The sequence below is a fragment of the Rana temporaria genome, chromosome 2 (genome assembly GCF_905171775.1).
Source record: "Rana temporaria chromosome 2, aRanTem1.1, whole genome shotgun sequence".
NCBI lineage: Eukaryota > Metazoa > Chordata > Amphibia > Anura > Ranidae > Rana > Rana temporaria.
Window position 1 is genome coordinate 56,750,147 of NC_053490.1, and position 26,854 is coordinate 56,777,000.

The window sequence follows — 26,854 nt, forward strand, 5'->3', positions numbered from 1 at the left end:
AAGCAACATTTCCTCATAATTCCCTATTAATTCTAGCCACCATGGGCTGATTTTCCACTCTCTCTAGAGGCGTTACCCCCTATATCCATCGTCAGCACCAGCGGAGAATGGTCCGACACTCCTCTTGGGCAATACTTTATGTTTCTTACCAGCTGCAATGATTCCCTGCTTCTTAAGTCCATGTCTATTCTGGAGAGTGTAAAATAGGAGCTTGAGTAACAGGAGTATTGCCTCTGTAGTGGGTTTCGCATTCTTCATATGTAGCACAAGCCCACCTCCTCCAAGAATCAAGATAGATGGCTCTCCGCTATTTTATCAGGCCCTCTCCCAGGCAGCAATCTATCTAAGCTCTTATCCAAAACCTCATTTAAATCCCCTACCACTATAATCGGGGTCCCTACTTTATCCTGTGTAAATTCCATTCATTTAAAAAGGGGGGGATGTAAATATTTGCCAGCACATATAATCTATTCTCTATTAAGCAGTACAAAAAAACATAGCAACCTTGTTCATCTATACTGCTCTCCCTGCAGAAGAATGCCACTCCATCATTACGCTCACCCCCCTCGAATAAGAGGAGTAAAGCGAATGGTACTGGGACTAAAACTTCCTGCTGCGAAATTGTGTCATAGTTTCCCTTGTCAAATGCGTCTCCTGCAGGCATTATATCTCTACTTTGGGCCTAGAGCAGCCAGGTGCCATGTAATACTTTTGGCTTTGGAACTTTGTTGCTTTTCCTCTGCTGCACCACCACTCCCACTGATGTTCAGTTCAGTTTGGAGTTGCTCACTGTTTGTTTTACGTTCTTCAGTTCTGGGCATCTCTTGTATTCCTAATTCCCATCCAAGTCCAACATTCTACAATAAACCTTAAAAGCCAAACTACACGGGGCCCGTGCTTGACTATTTTGTGCCCTAGGCAGGACTAACTAACCTGATGGTGCCCGCCTTCCCAGCTGTCCTCCTGTCTGGCACGTCTGGCTCTCCAGTGTCCCCCCTCCCCACTGTCTTCCTCTGCCTCCTCATCTGTGCCCACCTCGTCCGGCTCCCCAGTGTCCCCTTCCCACTGTCCTCCACCTCCCCAGCTGTACCTGCCATAAATTTTTCAGCCCCTCATGTTCCCTAGCCAGGCTAGAGAAGAAGTCAGCAGCCGTGACTGCACCCCCTAGGCAGCAGCATGCCCTAGGTGGCTGCCTAGTTTACCTAGCGAGAGTGCCGGCCCTGCCCCTACACTGATTATTGAGCCATTGGAGAGAGTGTGGGATATCCCCTTTGCCTTACTGTGGGTGCTGTGTGGGGGAAAATACTCAAACTCCTGCAGGCCTTTCGGGGTAGTGCTACATTTATGAATAGTATATTTTATTGGTGTTTCTGTTGGATTTTTTTGGGGGGTATTTGATACAGCTGAAATTAGTGTAGGCACAGGACTTTGTGAGTAGAACTACACTACAACTACTTTGTAACAGAATGGGAGACCATGGGGCAGATTCAGTATCTCTGAGATCCGACGGTCGGATCTATGCGGCTGATTCATAGAATCAGGTTCCGCATAGATCCCCCTAAGATCCGACAGGTGTAAGTGACTTACATCGTCGGATCTTAGGCTGCAATTCCCGGCCGGCCACTAGGTGGCGCTTCGGTTTTTTACGCAACGAATATGCAAATGCCGATTTCGGCCGATTCAGAAACGAACGTCCGCCCGTCGTTTTTTTTTTACGTCGCTTTCATTCGGCTTTTTCCGGCGTATAGTTACCCCTGCCCGTATCCTATGTTAAGTATGGCCATCGTTCCCGCGCCGAGTTTTGAATTTTTATGTTGTTTGCGTAAGTCGATTTAGAAAAGCGCTGGACACAAGTTACGCTCACGCCGAAACCAATAACGTCCTAGCGACGTCATTGGGAGCAATGCACGCCGGGAAAATTCGCGGACGGCACATGCGCAGTTAAATCGGCGCGGGGACGCGCCTGATTTAAATACTACACTCCCCCTAGCCGCGGAATTTGAATTCCGCCGGGGGATTTACGATCCGCCGGCGCAACTTTAGAGGCAAGTGCTTTCTGAAAACAGCACTTGCCTCAAAAACTTGCGCTGGTGGATCGTAAATAAGATAGATTACGCGGATCTAAAGATCCACTGATCTATCTGAATCAACCCCCATGTCTTTAATATCAACACTGGCAAAAACACAAACCTAGCAAAGCTATCACATGCTACATATGTGTGACCAGAACATAAGGAGATGGCTCAGACATTTAGGGGGTAATCCACAAAGATCCTGCGTAACTTAATTTTTTCCATTTAAGTTACACTGCCTTAAAATTTCTACCTAAGTGCCCGATCCACAAAGCACTTACCTAGAAATTTTGGGCTGTGTAACTTAAATTCCGCCGGCGCAAGGCGTTCCTATTTTCATGGGGGCGATTCCCATTTAAATTAGGCGCGCTCCCGCGCCGGCCGTACTGCGCATGCTCGTGACGTAATTTTCCCGACGTGCATAGCACGAAATTACGTTACGCCGAGCTTTGTGGATTGCGACGGGTCAATAAAGTTGCGTCGGGAAAAAAAAAAGATACGGCGCAAAAAAAAATAAAAAAAATAAAAAAAAAATCACGTCGCTGGACAGAAAGGTCTGTTTTTACAAGGTGTAAACAGTTTACACTTTGTAAAAGCAGCCCTAATTTTGCGCTTGCAAACTAAAACTTACAGAGAAAAAACTAAGCTGAAAAGCTTTGTGGATCTCCGTAAGTGCTAATTTGCATATCTGAGGCGGCATTTCGACACGAAATGCCCCCAGCGGCGGATGCGGTACTGCATCCTAAGATCCGGCAGTGTAAGTCCCTTACACATGCCGGATCTTCTGCCTAACTATGGAAAACTGATTCTGTGGATCAGTTCCATAGTTAGGAACAGGCATACGATGGCGTAACAGCAGTTACGCCGTCGTATCCCTTTTGTGGATCTGGCCCTTAAAGTGCAACTTAGAGAGCTATATGAAAACCAATAAACCCTGCTTGTGCCTTTTAAGTTCTGCTATCAAACTGTAGTGTCCTTGGTTCCAGAACATTTTCATTTTAAATAGATTCTATTTTTTGAGACAAGTCCAACGGTAACCTTTTGCTGACTACTTGTTGTTAGTGATGATTGCAAGCTCTTCTTCTTTTATTTCTGTTTTTATTGCATCCACATCTTCTTAGAACTCAGATTTTGTAAGGCTGTGTTGCTGAATTAATTTATCAAAGAAATTGCAAAATGACTTACCTGGAATTCAGTGCTTGTAGTAAACACGAAATGCAATAAAATGAAACAAAGGAACACTACCAGGTTGAGATCCTCTGGCACCCGAAACAAGTATGCCAAAGTGCAAATTCTGCTAGTCCACAATTCACAGCCTCAACAAATTTTTAACACCCAGGTGACAATTTTTTTCAGCCATGGGTAGAAATCTTAAAAGGGGCAAATGCACATGGAAAATGCCTCATGCACATGGAAGTCTGTTATTAAAAAAAATCATCAAATACGAAATTCTAAACATTTATCTGCTTATGCGCATACAGGGCCAAATCCACAGCCAGCGGCGGAAATTACGTTTTTCCAAACTTATGTCATTTAAGTTACGGCACCCTAAGTTGGTCTCGTAAGTGCCGTATCCACAGCGCATTTATGCACAAAATAGCGCTTACGTAACTTAAATTCCGAGGCGTAAGGCGGGGTTATTGCAAGTGGGAAGGAAGTGGGCGTGCTTCATTATAATGAGCCGTGACCCCATGCAAATGAAGGGCCGGCCGTACTGCGCATGCGTGCACGAATCTGCTTCTCACTGGGCATGTGCAGAACTTTGCTCGGCGCAATCAGTGAGATAGGTAAAAGGCCAAGCATACTTAGTTTGAGGATCGCCCTGTGTGTAAATAGCCCCAGTCAAACACACTTCCCTTGCAAAAGTATTTCCCTGTGTTCCCTTCCTAGAGCAAGTTGCTTCTGCTCTGAACGTTTGTCAGTGTTTGTTGGTGAGTTGTGTGTGATAGAGAAGTTTTAGAGGAGTATTAGATTGTAGTTGTTGTTTGTTTCTGATAAGTGTATTTTTTGTTTGATTGTTTCTGCTAAGTGTATTTTTTTTTCTGCTTGGATTTTGTGTTTGTTTTTTGTGTGTTTGTTTTTGACTTTGTAGTAGCTGTCTGCTTGTGTGTTTTGATTTTTGTTTGTTTGTTGTGTTTTGATTTTTGTTTGTTTGTTGTGTGTGAATTTTTGTTTGTTTGTCCTGTGAGTTTCTTGTTGCTGAGTGGTGTCTGTGATGGCACCCAAGCGCAGGAAGCTTAATTTTACCCATGTGGAGAAGCAAATCCTTGCTAGGTCCATCGTCCGATATGGGCGCTATTTACATGGGCCTGAGAGCCGGAACACCTCCCCGGCCCAAAGGAAGAAGATCTATCAAAAAATTACAGATCAGATAAATGCGGCGGGGGGGGAGACGAGGACCCCCGCTGGCATCCAGAAAAAGATCAATGATCTGAGGAGCGTGGTCCGCAATAAGGTGGCCAAGCTCACTGCCCATAGGAGGGGCACTGGAGGAGGGGGACCATGCCCCATCCGGCTGACTGAGGAGGAATGGGCAGTGGCCCGGTGTTTCCAGCCAGAGCAGGTGGTGGGCCTGCGTGGCTTTGACTCTGATGTTCCTGTGGGGCAATGTAAGTTTTTTTTTTCTATCTGGTGATTAGCATGTGTGGGTGGGGGAAGGGAAGATGTGCCAAGTGTGTGGATCCTCAAACTTGTGATTGTTTGGTGTCCTCCACAGATGACCAGGAGATTGCAGGCCCATCAGGCCAGGAGGATGCTGGGCCATCAGGCCAGGCTGCTGCACCACCCCAAGGACAGGAGGCTGCTGAGGAGTCCCCAGGGGAGGGGAGTGGCCAAACCTCCCCTCATGAGGAGGATGAGGGGGAGGAGGATGAGGGGGAGGAGGATGAGGGGGAGGAAGAAGAAAATCTGCAGCTTGGCAGGGAAATCCTTCTGGCCTCTGAGCTAATGACATTTGAGGATACCCTTGAGGCTACCCCAGAGGCTACCCCAGAGGCTGGCAGCAGTCAGGCCACCATCAGGGGTAGCCCCTCCCACTCCTCCCCCAACAGGCTGCAAACCACAAGGGTCACTCTCTCCCCTCTTCCAGAGTCACAAGCCTCAGGGGCAGGCAGGATGGCGACCCAGGAGACCAGGGGGGTGTTTGAGCGTCTGCTGGCCAGTCTGCAGAAGGACAATGCCCGGCAGACCCGCACTCTGGGTGAGATACAAAAAACTATTACCAAGATGGAGCACAGCCTGGGTGCAATGAGGGAGTCACTCGGTGATGTGGCCACAAACTCTTTGGGGGTCATCACATGTTTGTGGGACCTGAAGACCGCCACAACAGGCGTGGCCCAGGAGGTGACTGCCCTGACCCAGGCTGTGCAGGACAATACCCGGGCTGTGCAGGACAATAACCGGGCTGGCCAGGCCAATACGGCTGCCATCACTATCTGTCTGAACAGGATAGCAGTGGCCTTGGAGGGCAGGCCAGCAGGAGGACAGACACCAGGGGAGGCTCCTTCTTCCCCTGCTCACTCACCCCCCATGAAGATACTCCCTCCCCTGCTCACCCCCCCCCCCCCCCCGTGAAGATCCTCCAGTTGGCCGTGCCAGTGGCCGTGGCCGTGCCCGTGCCCTTGGGCAGCCCAGACGGAGCACTCGCCGCAGGAATTAATTAGAAGGGGTACTTTTGATTTTTATTTTTTTATGATTTTGTTTATTATACTGTACTTATGATTTGGTTTATGTGTGTGAATGATGTGTGAATGTGGGGGGGGGTGGCATTCCTGATAAAATAAGGGTGTCACCCTCAGTTTTGGTGGAGAAGGGATCCCCAGGACCAGGGAGAAGTGATCCCAGGTTCCTGTGACATAATTGGAGCCGTGGCGTGGCGTTACTGCTCCCAAGTACCAAAGGGGGGGGGGTACTTGGATCTAATCCAATTCGATGTGCATGTGATGTGTCTGTGCTAGGGACAACAGTGGTGTGCATTCATGCATTCTCATTGTGACATAATTAATCGGCGTTTACTATGAAAAAAAAATTCTCATTGTGACATTATTCATGTGCGTTTACTGTGAAAAGAAACATTCTCATTGTGACATTATTCATGTGCGTTTACTGTGAAAAGAAACATTCTCATTGTGACATTATTCATGTGCGTTTACTGTGAAAAGAAACATTCTCATTGTGACATTATTCATGTGCGTTTACTGTGAAAAGATGCCTTCTGCGAGGCGTCTCCTGGCTGCTGTGCCCTCAGCAGACCGGGTAGAGTGGGTTAGGGGGATTGCCTGGGTCGGGGGTCAGGTCAGCACGTATGTCAATCTCCAGTCCCCTTCTCATGGCAAAGTTGTGCAGCACTCAAACATGCACCGATGATCTGGCACACAAAGTCTGGGGAATACAACAATGTACCCCCAGACTTATCCAGGCATCTGAAGCGGGACTTCAGCAGCCCAAATGTGCGCTCCACAACTGCCCGGGTGCGAATGTGAGCCGCGTTGTAGCGTTGCTCTCCTGGGGTTTGGGGGTTCCTGAATGGGGTCATCATATGTGGTCCCAGGGCATATCCAGAGTCACCTGTAAGGGAAAAGACAGGAGGATGTTAGTCATGCATGTGCCCCTCGTGATGTCTGCATCATGGGGGGGGACAGTCATACCTGACACCCATGTCACTCACCAATCAGCCAGCTGTCCCCATACAGGTTCAGTTCCAAATCTCTGGAGATTTTGGTCTGCCGGAATATATAGCTGTCATGGCAGGATCCAGGGAATTTTGCACAGACGTGCCAGATGAGGCCATGGGCATCTACGATTACCTGGACATTTATGGAATGCCAGTGCTTCCGATTCCGGAACAGGTGCTCTGTCTCATGGGGGGGCTGTAGTGCCACATGGGTACAATCAATGGCCCCGATGGTCCGTGGGAATCGGGCAATGTTGTAAAAGTCTGTCATGGTTTGCAATCGCTGGTCCTCCTGGGTGGGTTTTTGAAATTGACTGGCCATGCGTCTCAGTATTGCAGGGACTACTTGATGGACACACCTGCTCATGGAGGATTGTGCCATCCCAGACAGACCTCCACATGTGCGTTGGAAAGACCCAGTGGCAAGGAAATGGACTGTTGCCATTACTTTGATGAGAGGTAGCAGGGCATGGGATCGTTGGGTTGGGGTGGTGAGATCATCCTGCAGGATTCTGGTTAATTCCAGGATGGCTTCCTGGTTAAAACGGAAGTTGCCATAGACCTCAGAAGCAGGCATGCCAAAGAGATCTCGGCGTGGGCGGTATACCCTCTCCTGTGCCCTCCTCCTCCTCCTCTGTGCCCTCCTCCTTCTTTGCGCCTCTAAAGTAGCGAGTGCCGTTAGGATCATGGATGGCCCGGGCATGTTGGCAGACAGTTTGAAGTCCAGCAAATATGTGTGCTCAGCTTTTCCTCAATGCTGTTTCTTCAGCAGACCTTTACACAGCATGTGTAAAATTAGGGCTGCTTTTATAACATGTAAATTTGCGCAGGGAAACTAACAGGTGCGCACAGGGCGTAATCTACGGCGCGCACACTTAATTATGTGGATCGCCCTATCTCCCTCATTTGCATCTTTGCCTATCAAAAACAGCGGCGTGACTAGCGTAATTTGCGTCCGAGGATGCGCCGGTGTAATCATTTTAGGTAGGACGGAAAATCAGGATTTTAATGCGTAACTCGTTTTGAGGATCGGGCGCAAAGATACGCGCGGAGTAAAATTAGAAATCTCGAGTTAAGTCGGCGCATCTGCTTTGTGGATTTGGCCCCCAGTGTGTAAATACACACAATTTTGCATTTAGGATATAGGCAATATGTCATGCGTCAGTAAATGCCGAAGGAGAAGCGATTATTTTAGTGCCCTTGATTCCTGGGTACAATGCACATCTAAAGAAAAGCACAGGCTGTGATTTTTCCTTTTTTTTTTTTTTATTCACACCCTGTTCTTTTAAAATTCGAAAAATTTCCTACCAACACATGCTAAGCTTGTCCCTGCTTAACCCTGAGCACCTATGTTTGCACTTCTGTGTTGTCCAGAGCTATAGCTACCTTATGCTATATAGTTTTATATGGAATTTTGAAAATGCAAGGATGTTTGGAATACATCAAGTAAATCATTAAAAAGGCTCCCCAACTACCAAAAATATATACACTATGGGCCAGATTCTCGTAGATCCGCGTATCTTTGCGCGGGCGTAACGTATCCGATTTACGTTACACCAAAAAATCACCCCCATCTTGAATTGAGCAGTATGGGCTGAGGTGACTGTCCTCTGTGTGTTGCACTGCATAGTGAAAAACAACTGGACTCATAGTGAGGCAAGGTCATGCGTATTCACAAACCAGAGGCAGCTGATGCTAAAGAGGATCATAGCTGGCCAACGGTAACCAAGTCTCTGTAGGCAGGCAATGAAACAATATATAAGGCCAATTGATCCACAAGGAGTTTCAGAAGCAGAAGCATCAGGAAGGTGCTTTCCCTAGGCTAAATAGCTGGAGAAAGTGTGCAGAGCATTTTTTTTTTTCATTTTGTTTGGGGTTCGCCTTAATTTTCATACCAGACCCAAAGGGCCTGGTAATGGACTGGGGGGGGGGACCCCATGCCGTTTTTTTTTCAATTACCTTTATCTGTATTGCCGGGACCCGACAATTCATTATAGCCGCGAGTAGTTTTAAATGACTTTTTTTCCTTTAGAAATGTAATTTTTTGCAGGGACTGTTATAAACACCGAAAACATGCCCTACTTTACAGGCATACTATAGACACCCCTCAGGTACGAAATTTAAAGGAATATCTCACTTTTATTGTTTCACTTTAAGCATTATTAAAATCACTGCTCCCGAAAAAAAATCAGTTTTTAAAACTTTTTTTTTGCATTGATACTTTTGGGGCAGGACCCAGGTCCCCAAACACTTTTTATGACAATAACTTGCATATTAACCTTTAAAAATAGCACTTTTGATTCCTCCCATAGACTTTTAAAGGGTGTTCCATGGCTTTTGAATTTGCCACGAACACCCCAAATTGTTCACTATTCGGCGAACGGCGAATCGAGTCGAACTCATGTTCGATCCGAACATAAAGCTCATCCCTAGCAAGCATATGCTGGTACAAATTCCATCCCCTATTGCCACACCCTGGTTTGATGGTAAACTTTAGGCCGCGTACACACGATCGGTCAAAACCGATGAAAACGGACTGAAGGACCGTTTTCATCGGTCCAAACCGATCGTGTGTGGGCCCCATCGGTCAGTTAACCTTCGGTCAAAAAAATGTGAACTTGCTTTAAAATTTAACCGATGGACGCCTAACCGATAGGTCAAAACCGATCGTTAATATGCAAAAGCATCAGTTAAAAACCCGCACATGCTCAGAATCAAGTCGACGCATTCTTGGAAGCATTGAACTTCATTTTTTTCAGCACGTCGTTGTGTTTTACGTCACCGCGTTCTGACAAGATCGGTTATTTAACCTATGGTGTGTAGGTACATCAGACCATCAGTCAGCTTCATCGGTTCTTTGGACCGTTCTCATCGGATGGACTGATCGTGTGTACACGGCCTTACCCTCTAAGCAGTAGTTCAACACAAATTCATCTAATCACTTCCTGCAGAAAGGCAGCTGTATGATGTCCTGGAGTTGAAGTGGTAATATATGGATGATGCAGGCATCATAAAAATATCTTTGTTTTCAGCCAACGATTCCCTATCTTGTAAAAGACACTAATGGCTCATAAGTTACTGGATTGCTGGGGGGGGGACCCCCCACCCTCCGATGCCTTTCCGGGGTCTGCCATGCAATTGGGAACCCGGAGAACTGATCCAGTGGTGGTGTCGGAATACCATAGAGCTGGCCGGGGACCCTGTGACCCTTATGGCCCTGGGAGGCCAGAAGCGACATCATGATGTCAATTCCAGTGCTAGCAGATGTAAACAATGCCAGTTTTTTACCCTGGAAAGCTGAGATGAATGTTTTTTTTTTTGTTTAATCTCATGCTTTCCAGAGGTAATAACTGGGGTCTTATTGACCTCAGATGTCTTCATAAATAGGACCTGTCACAACGTATTCCTATTACAAGGGATGTTTACATTTAAATAATAATAAGAGTAAACTAAAAATTTACATAGACAGTGTAAAAGTAAAAAATAAAATAAATAATAATAATATATATATATTTTAAGCACCCCTGTCCCCTTCTGCTCACATGCAGAAGCAAACGCATACGTTGGTCGCACCCGCATATGCAAACAACGTTCAGGCCACACATGTGTGATATAGCCAATATTAGAGCCAGAACATCAATTATAGCACTAGATCTCCTCTTTAACTCTAAACAGGAAACCTTTAAAAAAAAATAAAGCATTGCCTATGGAGAATTTTAAGCACCATGGCTTTGTGCCATTCCATGAATGGGCACAATTCTAAAACATGACATGTTTGGTATCTATTTACTCAGTATAACATCATCTTTTATATTTTACCAAAAAAAATGAGTTATTTATGGTGTTTGCAGTAAAATTCATTAAAGTGTATTTTATTCCAAAACAATTACGCTAGAAAAATTTCTGTGCAAATATCGTGTGACATAAAAAATTGCAATGACTGCCGTTTAACCACTTGAGACCAGGTTTTGCGATTTGGCACTGCGTCGCTTTAACTGACAATTGTGCGGTCGTGCGATGTGGCTCCCAAACACAATTGGCGTTCTTTTTTTCCCACAAATAGAGCTTTCTTTTGGTGGTATTTGACCACCTCTGCGCTTTTTATTTTTTGCGCTGTAAACAAAAATAGAGCGACAATTTTGAACTATTTGAATGAATTTTTCTAACTGTAGGGGGGTGGGGCTGGACATGTGATGTCAGTGATCATCGTTCCCTATATCAGCGAACAGACGATCACTGACATTGCCACAGTGAAGAATGGGGAAGGTGTGTTTACATACACCTCTCCCTGTTCTTCAGCTCCTGTGACCGATCGCGGGACACCGGCGGCGATCAGGTCCACGGGTCCCCCGGGCGGGGTCACGGAGCTTTAGACCGGGTAGCGTGCACGCGCTGGCGGTGCACGCATGCCACCAACGTCTTGGCTCTTAAAGGCGACGTACCTGTTTAGAGGTTCTGAGTAATTAAAAAAAAAAAAAAAATATATATATATATATATATATATATATATATATATATATATATATATATATATATGATTTTTACATGTAGGAGAGAACTGCCAGAACTGGCCCGGATGTGAAGTGGTTAAGCTGACAATATAGGCATTATGGGCCTGATCCACAAAAACCCGGCGGAACATAATTTTTCCTATTTAAGTTACACCGCCGCAAAATCTCTACCTAAGTGCCCGATCCACAAAGCACTTACCTAGAAATTTTGAGCGGTGTAACTTAAATCCGTCCGGCGCAAGGCGTTCCTAATTTAATGGGGCGAGTCCCATTTAAATTAGGCGCGCTCCCGCGCCGGACGTACTGCGCATGCTCCCTACGTCATTTTCCCGACGTGCTTTGCGCGGTTTTACGTTGCGCCGGGTTTTGAGAATCGAGTTGCGGCGGGAAAAAAAAAAAATAAAAAAAAAATATGACAGCGACGCGGGATAGAAGGGTCTACTTTTACAAGGTGTAAACAGTTTAGGCCTTGTAAAAGCAGCCCTAATTTTGCGACGGCAAACTAATACTTACGGAGAAAAAACGAAGCGTAAAAGCTTTGTGGATCTCCGTAAGTGCTAATTTGCATACCCGACGCTGGATTTCAACGAGAAATGCCCCCAGCGGCGGCTGCGGTACTGCATCCAAAGATCCGACAGTGTAAGTCCCTTACACATGTCGGATCTTCTGCCTATCTATGAGAAACTGATTCTGTGGATCAGTTCCATAGATAGAAACAGGGATACGACGGCGTATCCCTTTTGTGGATCAGGCCCTATGTTCTCATTTATTTATGTAAACCCTCGCCAACATGTTTCTACATGTCTTCAATTGGTTGTAATTTATGGTCCAGACATTGTTCTGCCTTGGATGGATAGGCTCAACCCTAGCTCCATTCAACTGCTGACCAGGAGAATTCTCAGCTGTAAGCTTAACGTAACAAAGATCAGGGATGCTGGTTGAAATCATTGTCCAATATGGCTATTTGTCCCAAAAATCTTCAGCTTTCAGCACACCTGTGGATGTTATGGATGCATGTATCCCTTGCTGTGGGCTACAGCCACAAGACACAGTAACAACACAGCGACCAGCAGAATTGTGTCAGGTGCTGAAGCATCTTCAACCAAGATCAAGATCATTGCCCCCCAGGACTGGTAAGTATTTAGTAAGTAATACTGGTAAGTAGGCAAGGTGCCTTTTTTTCATTGATTGGTTTCTTTCTGGTTCATTGGTTGATTCAGAATTGGAGATGGACGAACCCATAAAAAAACTGTTGAATATTTAATGCTTTTTATACCAATGTTTCTCAACTTTTTTCAGTCAAGGCACCCTCTAAAAAGATGGACAGTCTCAAGGCACCCTTTAAAATTATGAACAGTCTTGAGGCATCCTTTAAAATGATGGACAGTGTTGCAGCACCCCATCCCTAAAATGTAAAAACAATTCTAATAGTTTTACATAATGCAGCAACATCCGCACACATAGAAGACCCAATAGTAGAGGTGCAAACTGGTACTGACAAGTATTCCAATGTTAGGCAAAAAAACGCACTAGTGTTCCAGCATAAGTGAATAATATAAACAAAGCAGCAGCTTAAAGTAAGATACACAATAATAGAAAATTAGAAAAGCTGCGCTAAATAGTCCCAAATATTGCAGGTCATTTTTCATTAAAACGGTATTTCATTGATCAACATATAGGATGGAATAAATCCTCTTTACAGTGGCACCACAGTGATTGTAACCAAAAAGTGCCCCGCCACCGTAATAAAAACCTGTTAATGTGACCCCAAAGCTGATGGAGAGAGGCGGGAGGGAAACAAGGATGCTGTACAGACGACTGACATCCCCCTTATCAACTGATGGTGTCATTGGTCATTAGGAGGTCGGCACCTCAAAGGTCATAATGGTGCACAATGGAAACCTGTGACATATAGCTAGATTCAGGTACATTTGCCTAACTTTGCGGCGGCGTAGCTTAAGGAATTTAAGCTACGCCGCCATAAGTTAGCGAGGCAAGTACATGATTCACAATGTACTTGCCTGCTAAGTTACGGAGGCGTAGCCTAAATCGGCGGGCGTAAGGGCGCCTAATTCAAATGTGTTTGAGGGGGCGTGTTTTATGCTAATGGAGCTTGACCTTACGTTTTTTACGTTTCTTGCGAACTGCGCATGCACCGGGCGCCTACATTTCCCAGTTTGCATTGCGGCTAAGTACGCTGCACGGGCCTATTGATTTCGACGTGGACGTACACAACGTAAATCCCGATTCACGGACGACTTACGCAAACGACGTAAAAATTTTGAATTTTGACGCGGGAACGGCGGCCATACTTAATAGGGCTATTTCAACTAGGGCCTAGCTCTAACTTTACGCGGCCTATCTCTTACGTAAACGGCGTAAAAGTACTGCGTCGGCCAGGCGTACGTTCGTGAATCGGCGTATCTCCTAATTTGCATATTCTACGCCGACCGCAATGGAAGCGCCACCTAGCGGCCAGCTGAAATATTGCAATCTAAGATAGGACGGCACAAGCCGTCGTATCTTAGATAGGTTTAAGCGTATCTCTGTTTGAGAATACACTTAAACCTAGGTCGGCGTAGATTCAGAGTTAGGTCGGCGTATCTACTGATACGCCGACTTAACTCTTTCTGAATCTACCTAATAGTGTAACTAAAAGGCAGACTTGATAATGGGGAAGGTAGTGCTGCGCTAATAGGTGGTGGATGGACAGGTGTCTGGGCAAGTGAGGGAAGAAAAAGGAAGATGGTATAACTGAAATTGGGAGCAGTATAACCAAAATGGCATAAACAAAAAAGCAAAAATGATCAGTGAACAATACTAGTGCAAATCATATAACTCCACAAATTTCTCTTATTGTGATAAATTGTACTATAAATAAAGTGATAGATGGTGCAAAAAATTATGTGTAACACAATGCCTAAATAACTGTGATGGGTAAAGGTATTAAACTGGTGATAAACAGTCCATAAACAAGGCTTGAGCTATGTCAGCAAAAAATATATAAATATTTTAAAAGTCCAAAAAATAGAAGTGCTAGTGTAGGTCCGCAATGTGAAGTGGAAGGGGGATGGGTATCCAGTGATCCTTTTAAGATGAATAAGGATGTCCCCTTACCTTACTGCTGTAAGGTAACAGCATATAGATCCAACCACATTAAATGGTTATCCAGATGGGCTCTGATCCAGAAACGACAGGTCCTCCTTGGAAGTCTCGTCCCAGATTGATCAGTATCTCGCCCCAAAGAAATAAAGCATCGATAGTGTGATACCGTTTGGAAATTTTAATTCTCATAAATAATAGACAAGGGTACTCACATAGTTTAAAATACAATTAAGCATGTAAAAAGAGGGGCAGTCTGTCGCCAACGTCGATACCTCTCAGTGGACTCATGCGCATTCGTCACTATCATGTGACTTCCAAGGAGGACCTGTCGTTTCTGGATCAGAGCCCATCTGGATAACCATTTAATGTGGTTGGATCTATATGCTGTTACCTTACAGCAGTAAGGTAAGGGGACATCCTTATTCATCTTAAAAGGATCACTGGATACCCATCCCCCTTCCACTTCACATTGCGGACCTACACTAGCACTTCTATTTTTTGGACTTTTAAAATATTTATATATTTTTTGCTGACATAGCTCAAGCCTTGTTTATGGACTGTTTATCACCAGTTTAATACCTTTACCCATCACAGTTATTTGGGCATTGTGTTACACATAATTTTTGGCACCATCTATCACTTTATTTATAGTACAATTTATCACAATAAGAGAAATTTGTGGAGTTATATGATTTGCACTAGTATTGTTCACTGATCATTTTTGCTTTTTTGTTTATGCCATTTTGGTTATACTGCTCCCAATTTCAGTTATACCATCTTCCTTTTTCTTCCCTCACTTGCCCATACACCTGTCCATCCACCACCTATTAGCGCAGCACTACCTTCCCCATTATCAATTACGTATGGTTTGATACACCTTTCAGTGCCGCAGCTGTACCCCCACCCCTCCTCACCCCCCTTCCCCCCCCCCTTCTTTCTCCCCTGATAAGCGCGGTAATATTCACTTTTTCATTAAAAGGCAGACTTCATCCACCCGCCACCTTGTATACCATTTTTGCCCAATTTTTAAGCATTTTTCCAAGGCACCCCCGAAAAGAGACCTCAAGGCACCACAGGGTGCCTGGGCATCCTGGCTGAAAAAAGGTTGTTTTATGCATGTAATTTTAGATTCTGAAGTTGCACATGCTGTTGTTTTATGGAGGCTGAACAGCTTACACAATCTCCACCACAGAGATGATAAAATTCAGTGCTTATTTCCAAGTTTTAACCATAATTTTGGTATCATAAAATAAGTTTGTAACTAGGGCTACAAGAATAGGAGCAAACATGTGACCACAATCAACTATTGGTTGAAGCTCAAGTCTTATCTAACTAAAGACAGTGAGATCATTCGTCAATATGGACAGCCAGGTAAACAAACAAATCAAGCCCAATCTTTCACTAGAAGCTCAGATGGGTAGGCTGACCAGTCCTATTTTGTACACATTATAAGGAAATAATAACCATAAAACTTCAGTGTTACTGTAAGTATACACCTACAGTAACACTGAAGTTTTATTGTTATTATTTCCTCGGAATGTGTACAAAATAGGACTGGTCAGCCCAATAAAACAAAACAAATGTGCATATGTACACACCATAAACCATAAAATAAATACCAATGAAAAAAAAATACTCCATATACCCAAAACTGAATTGAGGATTTAAAATTGTATACTATTTAGACACCAATAAAATGTTGTTTGTGATATGCATTTTTGGACACTTTTTTGTATATTTACACACAGCCAAACACACCTGAGTTTGGTTCTAGAGCAGTCTGGCAAACAGTAAAGTCCTGGTGCTGAATCAGAAAAACATGCTTGTCCACAGTCTAGGGAGTTCATTAAGAATGTCTTATGCCGCGTACACACGACCGTTTTTCGTGATGTTAAAAATTGAATTTTTTTTATGTCATTAAAAACGATCGTGTGTGGGCTCCAGAGCATTTTTCGCGACGTTTAAAATGGGCATTAAAAATTTAGAACATGCGCTAAATTTTTGCGTCGTTTTTCACGTTGTCGTTTTTAACGTCGTAAAAAATGGTCGTGTGTAGGCTTTATCGACGTGAAAATAACGCGCATGCTCAGAAGCAAGTTATGAGACAGGAGCGCTCGTTCTGGTAAAACTAGCGTTCATAATGGAGATAGCACATTCATCACGCCTGAAAAGCATGAAGACTGAAAAGCGCGAATCAGCAAAAGCAGGCCCAAGGGTGGCACCATTCGAATGGAACTTCCCCTTTATAGTGCCGTTGTACGTGTTGTACGTCACCGCACTTTGCTATAGCTTTTTTTTTTTAACGATCGTGTGTAGGCAAGGCAGGCATAACAATAATCGGGTTGAAAAAAACATTGTAAAACAGTCGTGTGTACGTGGCATAAGACACTCTTTGGAATTCTATCATGCCTCTACATCAGTGTCTCTCAACCATGTCCTCAAGTACCCCCAATAGGCCATGTTTTGGAAATTTCTCTTAGATAAAATAGCTGTCCAACATACCAAGATCAGCATGTGCACCAGATTTAGGTCATTTTTACTATTGCCACTTTTAGAATCTGTTACTATGTGTCAGGAAAGGACTCAACTGCTGGTGGCACTGTGGCTCCCAGATCCATAGGATGCAGTTCCAGTGTCCACCAGCCGGTGTCTCCCGGGTATATAAACCCACCTTTCACTGAGGTCCAGTGCTTCAGCATTTTCCCTGCAAGCCGCATCCCTGCTGAGTCCGATCCGTTCCTGATCCTGTACCCTGATCCAGAGACCTGTCCCCCGGAACCTTCTTCCTGCTTCCACTAACTGGCTTCCTTCTCCTTGTTCCTGGCTTTCTGTTCCCCTTGTCCCTGTCCTGTTTTCCTCATGTGTGTTCCCCCACTTGTATATAGTTAGTTATTTTATGGGGTTTTGACTGTGTTATGTTTACTTTTCAGTTGCTTGTTTATGATTTACTGGCATCGCCTGGTGGTTCCCTGCCTGCTGCCCAGCCAATTTGAGTGGGTATACATTTTCGAATACTTTTTTTTTACTATGTTTTTGTTTTGTTATTTATGTTATAATAATATACATTTTTTATGTTATGTCATACACTTATTGGTTATTAATTAAAGAACCTGTTAACAGTTTATTGCTCAGCTCTTAGTAAATAATAATTTGTTGATGTTTTTTTTTTATTATTTACTTTTTGTATTGCTATCGAGTGGATTTATATGTGTATCTTATATTATGAAATCAACCAACTAATATGCGATGAACCAGCAATATTTTGGTACTGTTTAAATCACTAACAAATAAATGCATTTTCATGCCCTATAAAAAAGCTGAAATAAAGAATTTCAGCCTGGAAATACATTGGGAGTCTAATAGATCCCTGATGTTTTCATAAAAAGAACTTTTTTTACATGTAAAAAGCTATCACATAGGGTGCTTGTTAGCCCACTTGTGATAGCAACATAAATAAAAAAATAAAAGCTAAGTTCACCATTAACAAAAAATACATGTTTGTGCAGGTAAAAAAATATATATATGTATTTTTTCTTCATGATCCTGCAAAGTATTGCACCTGCGATCAGTGGATTGCGGGTGCAATGTCAGGTTCCTGCCTGTAGGTCTGTATATGCTTTTAGTTTGAAATATAGAGGGAGTGTGAATGAATTACGATCATACTGATCATACTGAGCTCTAGACCAAAGGCGATTGATGGTTATTTTGTATTTCTGCCATTTGTGAATAATCGTTCCAACAGTTTTCTCCTTCTCACCAAGCTTCTTGCTGATGGTCTTGTAGCCAATTCCATCCTTGTGCAGGTGTACAGTCTTGTCCCTGACGTCCTTTGACAGATCTTTGGTCTTGCCCATGATCGTGAGGTTTGAAAGGAAGAAAGAGATTCTGTGGACAGGTGTCTTTTATACACATAACGAGTTGTCGTTAGGAGCGCCTTCTTACATTGACAGGACTAATCTTTTTACCACACAAGCTCACACTGTAGTCAGTCTGTGGGAGCCAGAATTATTGTTGGTTGGTAGGGGATCAAATACTTATTTTACTCAATTTATAACATTTGTATCATTTGTTTTTTCTAGGGCTGTTACTGAATAAAATTTTCGTGTTCGATTAATCGATTTTTTTTAAATCGATTAATCGACTAATTTTGATTAATTATAACGCACATACAGTTTTTACAATTTTTTTATTAAACTCTCCCCCCATACTGTAACATCCACATCTTCCCCATACTGTAATATCCACATCTCCCCCCATACTGTAATATCCACATCTTCCCCCCAGGGCCGGCCTTTGGGGTGTGCGAGCTGTGCCGCCGCACAGGGCGCCATGGGCAACAGGGGCGCCGTGCGGCCATCACAGCTTGCAGAATGTGAGTTGCAGCATGGCCCGGCCAGCGCTACCACTAAGCGGATTAGGAAGGCAGCCACCTAGGGCGCACTGCCACCTAGGGGCGGCTCTGACTCTTGCCTCACCTCTTCCTCATTGTCGCTCCCCAGGCTCCCGGCAGAGGATAGAGGGGCCCTGGACAGCCTGTGCATGTTTTGGTGAAAAGGGGGCGAGGGGTGAAGATGGGGGGGGGAGACACAAGATTAGCTCGCACAGGATGCCTGAACACCTAAGGCCGGCCCTGCTTCCCCCCATACTGTAATGTCCACATCTCCCCCATACTGTAATGTCCACATCTCCTCTGTAATGTCCACATCTCCCCCCATACTGTTATGTCCACATATCCCCCGTAATGTCCACATTCCCCCCCCCATACTGTAATGTCCACATCTCCTCTGTAATGTCCACATCTCCCCCCATACTGTAATGTCCACATCTCCCCCGTAATGTCCACATCTCGCCCCATACTGTAATGTCCACATCTCCCTGCTCTTACCAGAATGGAAAGCACAGCAGGCAGCAGACCTGTCCGCAGACGACACAAGCAGTCCGGTGAAAGCAGGCGGGTGATGATGACGTTGCCGCGCCGCTACTAGGCCGCCGCCGGGTGTACCAAGATAGCCACGGCTCTGATGGTAGGCCGAAGCCGCTGCATTTCCGATCCGCGAATCGCAAAATTATTTTGATCGATCAAAGAAATTAATGATTAATCGAGGAATTAATCGTTAATTTCCGCAGCCCTAGTTTTTTCAGAATTTTTGGTTGATATTCTGTCTCTATCATTTAGACTACACCTATGATAAAATTATAGACCCTTAATTTCTTTGTAAGTGGGCAAACTTACAAAATCTGCAGGGGATCAAATAATAATTTTCCCCACTGTATATACCGTATATATAAATATAAATAAATATATATATATATATATATATATATATATATATATATATATATATATATATATATATGTATACAGTTAAGTCCATAAAGTGCCTTGAAAAGTATTCATACCCACATTTTCATACACAAATGTTCCACATTTTGTCATGTTACAACGAAAGCGTAAGAGCGGGTTCACACTGGGGCAACACGACTTTCAGCGCGACTTTGGGAGGCAACTTGAACACGACTTGAGTATGAATCACAACGCGACTTACAACACGACTTAAAGTCGCCTCCAGGAGGGGGAACTCGATGCCAAATTTTAAATAAAAAACCAGCATGGGTTCCCCCTCTAGGAGCATACCAGGCCCTTAGGTCTGGTATGGATTTTAAGGGAAACCCCCTATGCCGAAAAAACGACGTAGGGGGTCCCCCCCAAATCCATACCAGACCCTTATCCGAGTGCACAGACCGGCCAGTAAGGAAAGGGGGTGGGGACGGGCGAGCGCCCCCCCTCCTGAACCATACCAGGGGGTGCTTTGGGGCAGGGGGCGCCCTGTCGCCCCCCACCCCAAGGCACCTTGTCCCCATGTTGATGGAGACAAGGGCCTCTTCCCGACAACCCTGGCCGTTGGTTGTCGGGGTCTGCGGGCGGGGGGCTTATCGGAATCTGGGAGCCCCCTTTAATAAATCCCAGCCCCCCACCCCACCTGGTGGAAGAACTTCCGACTTCTTTCGACTTCTCCCTTCTGCCGGGCACCACTGCTGTCTTCTTTCAGCTCTTTTACCAGCGGGGGCCCATCTTCTCCCTTCTTCCAACTTCGGGGGGTCTTCTTCCAACTTCGGGGGCTCTTCCGACTTCTCCGCTCTCTTCTCCCGCTCTCCAGTTCTTTTTCTCTATTGCCGGGCACCACCGCTGTCTTCTTTCAGCTCTTTCACCAGTGGGGGCCCGGTCTTCTGCGTTGCCTTCTTCTCTTCTTCTTCTCCTCTTCAATGTTGACTTGACGCCCCCTCCCACTGTAATGTCGCTGTAATGTCGAGTCAGAGCTCTGTGCATTCATTCAGACACGGAGCCCCGACCTGGCCCCTCCCCCCTCTCCCCTGATTGGCTGACTGATTTTGATTGACAGCCGCTGAAGCCAATGGCTCCGCTGCTATGTTGCTGCACATAGAATGCATTAAGATGAAGGCAACCTTCTGCCTTTACAACTCAAAATAATTAGCAAGATTTAATATATATATAGAGAGAGAGGGAGAGAGAGAGAGAGAGAGAGAGAGAGAGAGAGAGAGAGAGAGAGAGAGAGAGAGAGAGAGAGAGAGAGAGAGAGAGAGAAACATACATATATATTTCATTTAATGCGATTCAGTTCGCATGTGCCGCGCTATATAAATTTTTCATTCATTCATTCATTTAAAAAAATCTTTGCAATCATTTGCACCAGAATTTTAACTTTAGCATCATTATAAACAAGACATAATGTATATTGTTTATTTACTGTAACACTATTTTTTAAAACTGATGCTGAACAAATTTTTTAGTTTTTTTCAGTTTTATTACATTTTTTGTCCATAGATTGCATGCATAATAAGATAGTTTTTGCAATACAAAGATTTTATTGACCTGAAAAAAAAACCATATATGTATATATTATCTAACATTATGGCCAAATAAAAAGGCCCATAGTAGAAATGGTCCATGAGGGATATACGGGATGAGAGAGGAAGTGGTTAAACAAGCTGTGCAGTGTCATCTATTTCTGCTCCTGAGGGATTTTATAGTGTGTTTTAGTACCTCCAGGCATGAGATGGAAAATGTTGTAAACTCAGGTTTCTCGGCTATGACCAAAGTGGGAATTTTGTTAAGTAGAAGCATTACACATATTTCAAGCCTTCAACTGCCAAATTAAACAGTTTTCTTTATGCAAAGCAGAATATGTGGATATATTTCATAACTGCTGGAGTTACCATTGGTAAAAACAAGGAAAATGTTAGTTGTAGTTAATATGACACAATTATGTTAGCTAAGTGTTATTTTGTCTCTGTTTTAAAAGTTTTAGGATAATTCAAGTGTGCCAAATCTGCCATGTCATACAGAAAGATAACAGGACAAATAAATTTAGCAACGAGACATATGGCATTACAAATTAAAACACTAAAGTGGCTACTGTAGCGGCTACTTTTTGGCTACTGTAGCGCAGTACTATTTTAATTTTAACTTCTGGGCTACTGTAGCGCAGTACTATTTTAATTTGAAGTACACCTGGCCCATTTATGAGAGTGTGTACGACCTTTTACACTTAAAAAAACGCCCAAAAATCAGGGATCGTCTAAGGCCCCGTACACACGACCGAACATGTCTGCTGAAACTGGTCCGCGCACCAGTTTCAGCAGACATGTTCGGTCGTCTGTACAGCCGAGAGGACAGGATTCCAGCTTACATTTGCCCGCCAGACCGTTTTCGAGCAGACAAATGTTTCTAAACATGTTTAGAAACATGCCCGCTGGAATCCTGCCCATCGGACATGTTCGGTCGTCTGTACAGACTTACCGTACATGTCTGAGCGGCCGCTATCCCTCACATGCGTCAAATGACTTTGACGCATGCGTGGAAGCATTGAACTGCCAGGGCCGCGCACGTCGCCGCGTCATCGTCGCGGCGACGGCGCGGACTCGTCGCCGCGTATCGTGTACGCGCGGATTTCTGTATGATGGTGTGTACAGCCATCATACAGAAATCTCCAGGCGGGCATGTACGCTGAAAACGGTCCGGCGGACCGTTTTGATCGTACATGTTTGCCCGTCTGTACGGGGCCTTTTACGCTGGGTATAAAATGCTGCACACTGGATGTCAGCCTGCCGGATGCCCGCTGAATGTGGGGTAATACTGTATGTAGCTTTGGCTACATACAATATACACTGCTGAGCCAATCCCGGCGAGCGATGTATTCTATTAGTGAATACAGAGCCTGCCAATCCAAGCAGGCTACATACAGTAGCGAGCTCAGATTGGCTTTGAGATTCAGAGAGGCAGGGGCTGATGATGTTAAAACCTCTGCCAATCCTAGCAATCTTTGTATTCACTAATAGAATCCATCGCTCGCCAGGATTGGCTCAGCGGTGTATACTGTATGTAGCTGAAGCTACATACAGCATTACCGCACATCCAGCGTAACTGGATAGGACATAGTGAAAGTGGGCAACTACGTAATAGGTGTCATGGAAAACAATGTCGATTAAGGAATTGGTTAGGGCAATGCTGGTGAGTCCCCCTGACTGTAAATAAGAATTTAATACTGTATTTGCCGGCATATAAGACGACTGGGCGTGTAAGACGACCCCCTAATTTTCCAGGAACAATTTTGTTTTTGGGATATACTCGCCGTATAAGACTACCCCCTTCCTTCTAGTCTTTCTGGAAGCTGAGGGGTAGCCAGAACAACCGCTGACAGGAACAACCGCTGACAGAAACAGGCTTTTTTCAAATCTCACTGTGCCATTACATTACATGCCTCACTGCGCCATTACATTACATGCCCAACTGTGCCATTACATGCCCCCACTGTGCCATTACATTACATGCCCCCACTGTGCCATTACATTACATGCCCCCACTGTGCCATCACTTGCCCCCACTGTGCCATCACTTGCCCCCACAGTGCCATCACTTTCCCCCACAGTGCCATCACTTGCCCCCACTGTGCCGTCACTTTCCCCCACTGTGCCATCACTTGCCCCCACTTTCCCCCCCACTGTGCCATCACTCACGTTTTGCACCTTCTGGCTTCCAGGCCGGTGACAGTCTCCGTCTGCTGCGAGCGTCCATGATTTGAAAGCCACGCCTTCTTCTCAGACTGTCCTGTGATAGGCGGAACACAAATCTTCCCAGCAGCGCCTCTGTTCTGTGTTCCGCCTATCACGGATGTCCTCTCGTCCGAGGATGAGAAGGCATCTGTGATAGGCGGAACAGAACAGAGGCGCTGCTGGGAAGATTTGTGTTCCGCCTATCACAGGACAGTCTGAGAAGAAGGCGCGGCTTTGAAATCATGGATGCCCACAGCAGCACGGAGACTGTCACCGGCGTATAAGACGACCCCCGACTTTGGATGCATTTTTTTGCATCCAAAAAGTCGTCTTATACGCCGGAAAATACGGTAATTCCCTGTGCATTGTGGCCAGTCAACTAAAGACTTTATTGCCTGTTGGAATAGCGATGATTATTGTGGCGGATGTAAATTATGCCCATGTGTCTACATTTAGGTCAGTGGTGAATATGTGGTGGAATCCATGTTTTTTTTTAAGTGGTGTTGCCTTGGAAGGGGGGTTGTCTTATACGGCGAGTATAGCCCAAAAGCTATGTTTTAACTTGAAAAATAGGGGGTCGTCTTATACGCCCAGACACCTTATACACTGGCAAATACGGTACAATACTGTATTAGATAAAAAACAGACAGTCATGGATTATTGTGATTGGGAATATTTCTTCATCACTTTTGATATATTTTCTCTAAATATTTGCTATCTCTGAAATGAAGATATGCATCTAAGATGAGTAGCATACAAAGACGTGAACAAGCCTAGGGGTCTCTGTAGACGTATCCTTCCTGGTTATCCTACAATCTGTGATTTCCCAGCGTAGTTACACAGCCTTAGGCAAGGGATGGATAGTGTTTCAGCAAATGATAGTCAGCTATGAGCAAAGGAGGGATTTTCTCTATGAAAGCTTTATATACATCTGATGTTTTCCATTGCTAAACAAACATTATGCTCTCTTTAGTGTAAAACATGTGAACTGTGTGGCACCTTGATCTCCCCTTAAGCCATTTACCTACCGCGGAAATACCATGACTAATTTAGCTGAACTTAGTGCTCTTACAGCTAGATACACGTGTGTTTCATTATTGCACAAATCGCTGCTATGCAAATGTAGAGTTTGGACTGAAATTTAATGTAACTGCCGAGCACTGGTAATGCCTAGCCCATCTTGTGGTTTTTACATTTATTTAAACATCGTACAAAAACATAGACTTGTCCTATGTAAATAAACTTGTACAAGTTAGGTCGTTGTTTCATGCTCCTGACAAATTTTGGAAATGCCAAATTTGTTTCTCACTCCAGGGCTTGGCCTATTCTGAACCACGAGTCATGCATTACGTGATTACGTGGCATAGTGGCACCATCTAGAGGCACTGGAGATGAGCTTCTCCCAGAACTCTGTGTGCTGTAATAAGGAAACACAGAAACGTTCCAGCAGAAAAAGACAGAGTAGTCCATCGAGTCTACCTACTTGCTTTTTGTTTTCTTTTTTCTTTGCTTTTTTTGTTTTTCATTAACTTTGTTGTCTCATCTGACTATAGATCTATGTTTATCCAAAGTATGTCTGAAATCATTTACTGTTGACTGTACCACTACCTCTGTTGGTAGTTTATTCCAAACATCAACTACCCCCTTTCAGTAAAATAATACATTCTAAGATTAGTTTGAACTTTCTTCCACTTAGTTTGAGGAGTCCCCGAGTTACATAGTTACATAGTTAGTCAGGTTGAAAAAAGACACAAGTCCATCAAGTTCAACCATAAGAAATAAAATAATAAAAATATCGTACAATCACATATACCCAATTCTATACCCACAGTTGATCCAGAGAAAAGAAAAAACCCCAGCAAAGCATGATCCAATTTGCTACAGCAGGGGAAAAAATCCCCCCCTGATCCCCCCATGAGGCAATCGGATATTTCCCGGATCAACTTTACATATAAATCTTAGTACTCAGTTATATTATGTACATTCAGCAAAGTATCCAGGCCTTTCTTAAAGCACTTTACTGAGCTGGCCAGAACCACCTCTGCAGGGAGTCTATTCCACATTTTCACAGCTCTTACTGTGAAGAAACCTTTCCGTATTTGGAGGTGAAATCTCTTTTCCTCTAGATGTAAAGAGTGTCCCCTTGTCCTCTGTGTTGACCGTAAAGTGAATAACTCAACACCAAGTTCACTATATGGACCCCTTATATATTTGTACATGTTGGGCTAGATTCAGATAGCCCGCCATAACTTTGTGCGGGCGTCGCGTATCTGAGATACGCTACGCCACCGTAACTTAGTGAGGCAGGGGTTGGATTCACAAAGAACCTGCGCCCTAAGTTACGGCGGCGTATCGTAAATCTGCCGGCGTAAGCGCGCCAAATTCAAATTGTGAAGAGGTGGGCATGTTTTATGTAAATAAAACAAGACCCCACTTAAATGACGTCTCTAACGAACGGCGCATGCGCAGTCCGTGAACGTATCCCAGTGCGCATGCTCCTAATCACGTCGCAAATAGTCAATGCTTTCGACGTGAACGTAATTTACCCAAAGCCCTATTCGCGAACGACTTACGCAAACGACGTAAACGACGCAAAATTTAAAGCTGTCACGACGTCCATACTTAACATTGGATACTCCTCATATAGCAGGGGTAACCTTACGCCGGAAAAAGCCTTACGTAAACGACATAAAAAAATCCGCCGGGCGCACGTACGTTTCTGAATCGGCGTATCTAGCTCATTTGCATATCCTATGCCAAAATCTACGGAAGCGCCACCTAGCGGCCAGCGTAAATATGCACCCTAAGATACGACGGCGTAAGAGACTTACATCGGTCGTATCTTAGCAAAATTCCGGTGTATCTTGCTTTCTGAATACAGAAAAAAGATACGCCGGCGCATCCTAGAAGTTACGCGGCGTATCATCAGATACGCCGACGTAACTTCCTACTGAATCTAGCCCGTTGATTATATCTCCCGTTAATCTCCTCTTCTCAAGAGTGAATAAATTCAGTTCCTCTAATCTTTCCTCATAGCTGAGCTCTTCCATTCCTCTTATCAGTTTGGTTGCCCTTCTCTGCACTTTCTCCAGTTCCCCGATATCCTTCTTGAGAACTGGAGCCCAAAACTGAACTGCATATTCCAGATGAGGTCTTACTAATGATTTGTACAGGGGCAAAATTATATCTCTCTCGCTGGAGTCCATACCTCTCTTAATACAAGAAAGGACTTTGCTCGCTTTGGAAAACGCAGCTTGGCATTGCATGCCATTATTGAGCTTATCTACCAAAACCCCCAGATCCTTCTCCACTACAGCTCCCTCCAGTTGTACTTCCCCTAGTATGTATGATGCATGCATATTCTTAGCCCCCAAGTGCATAACTTTACATTTATCTACATTAAACCTCATCTGCCACATAGT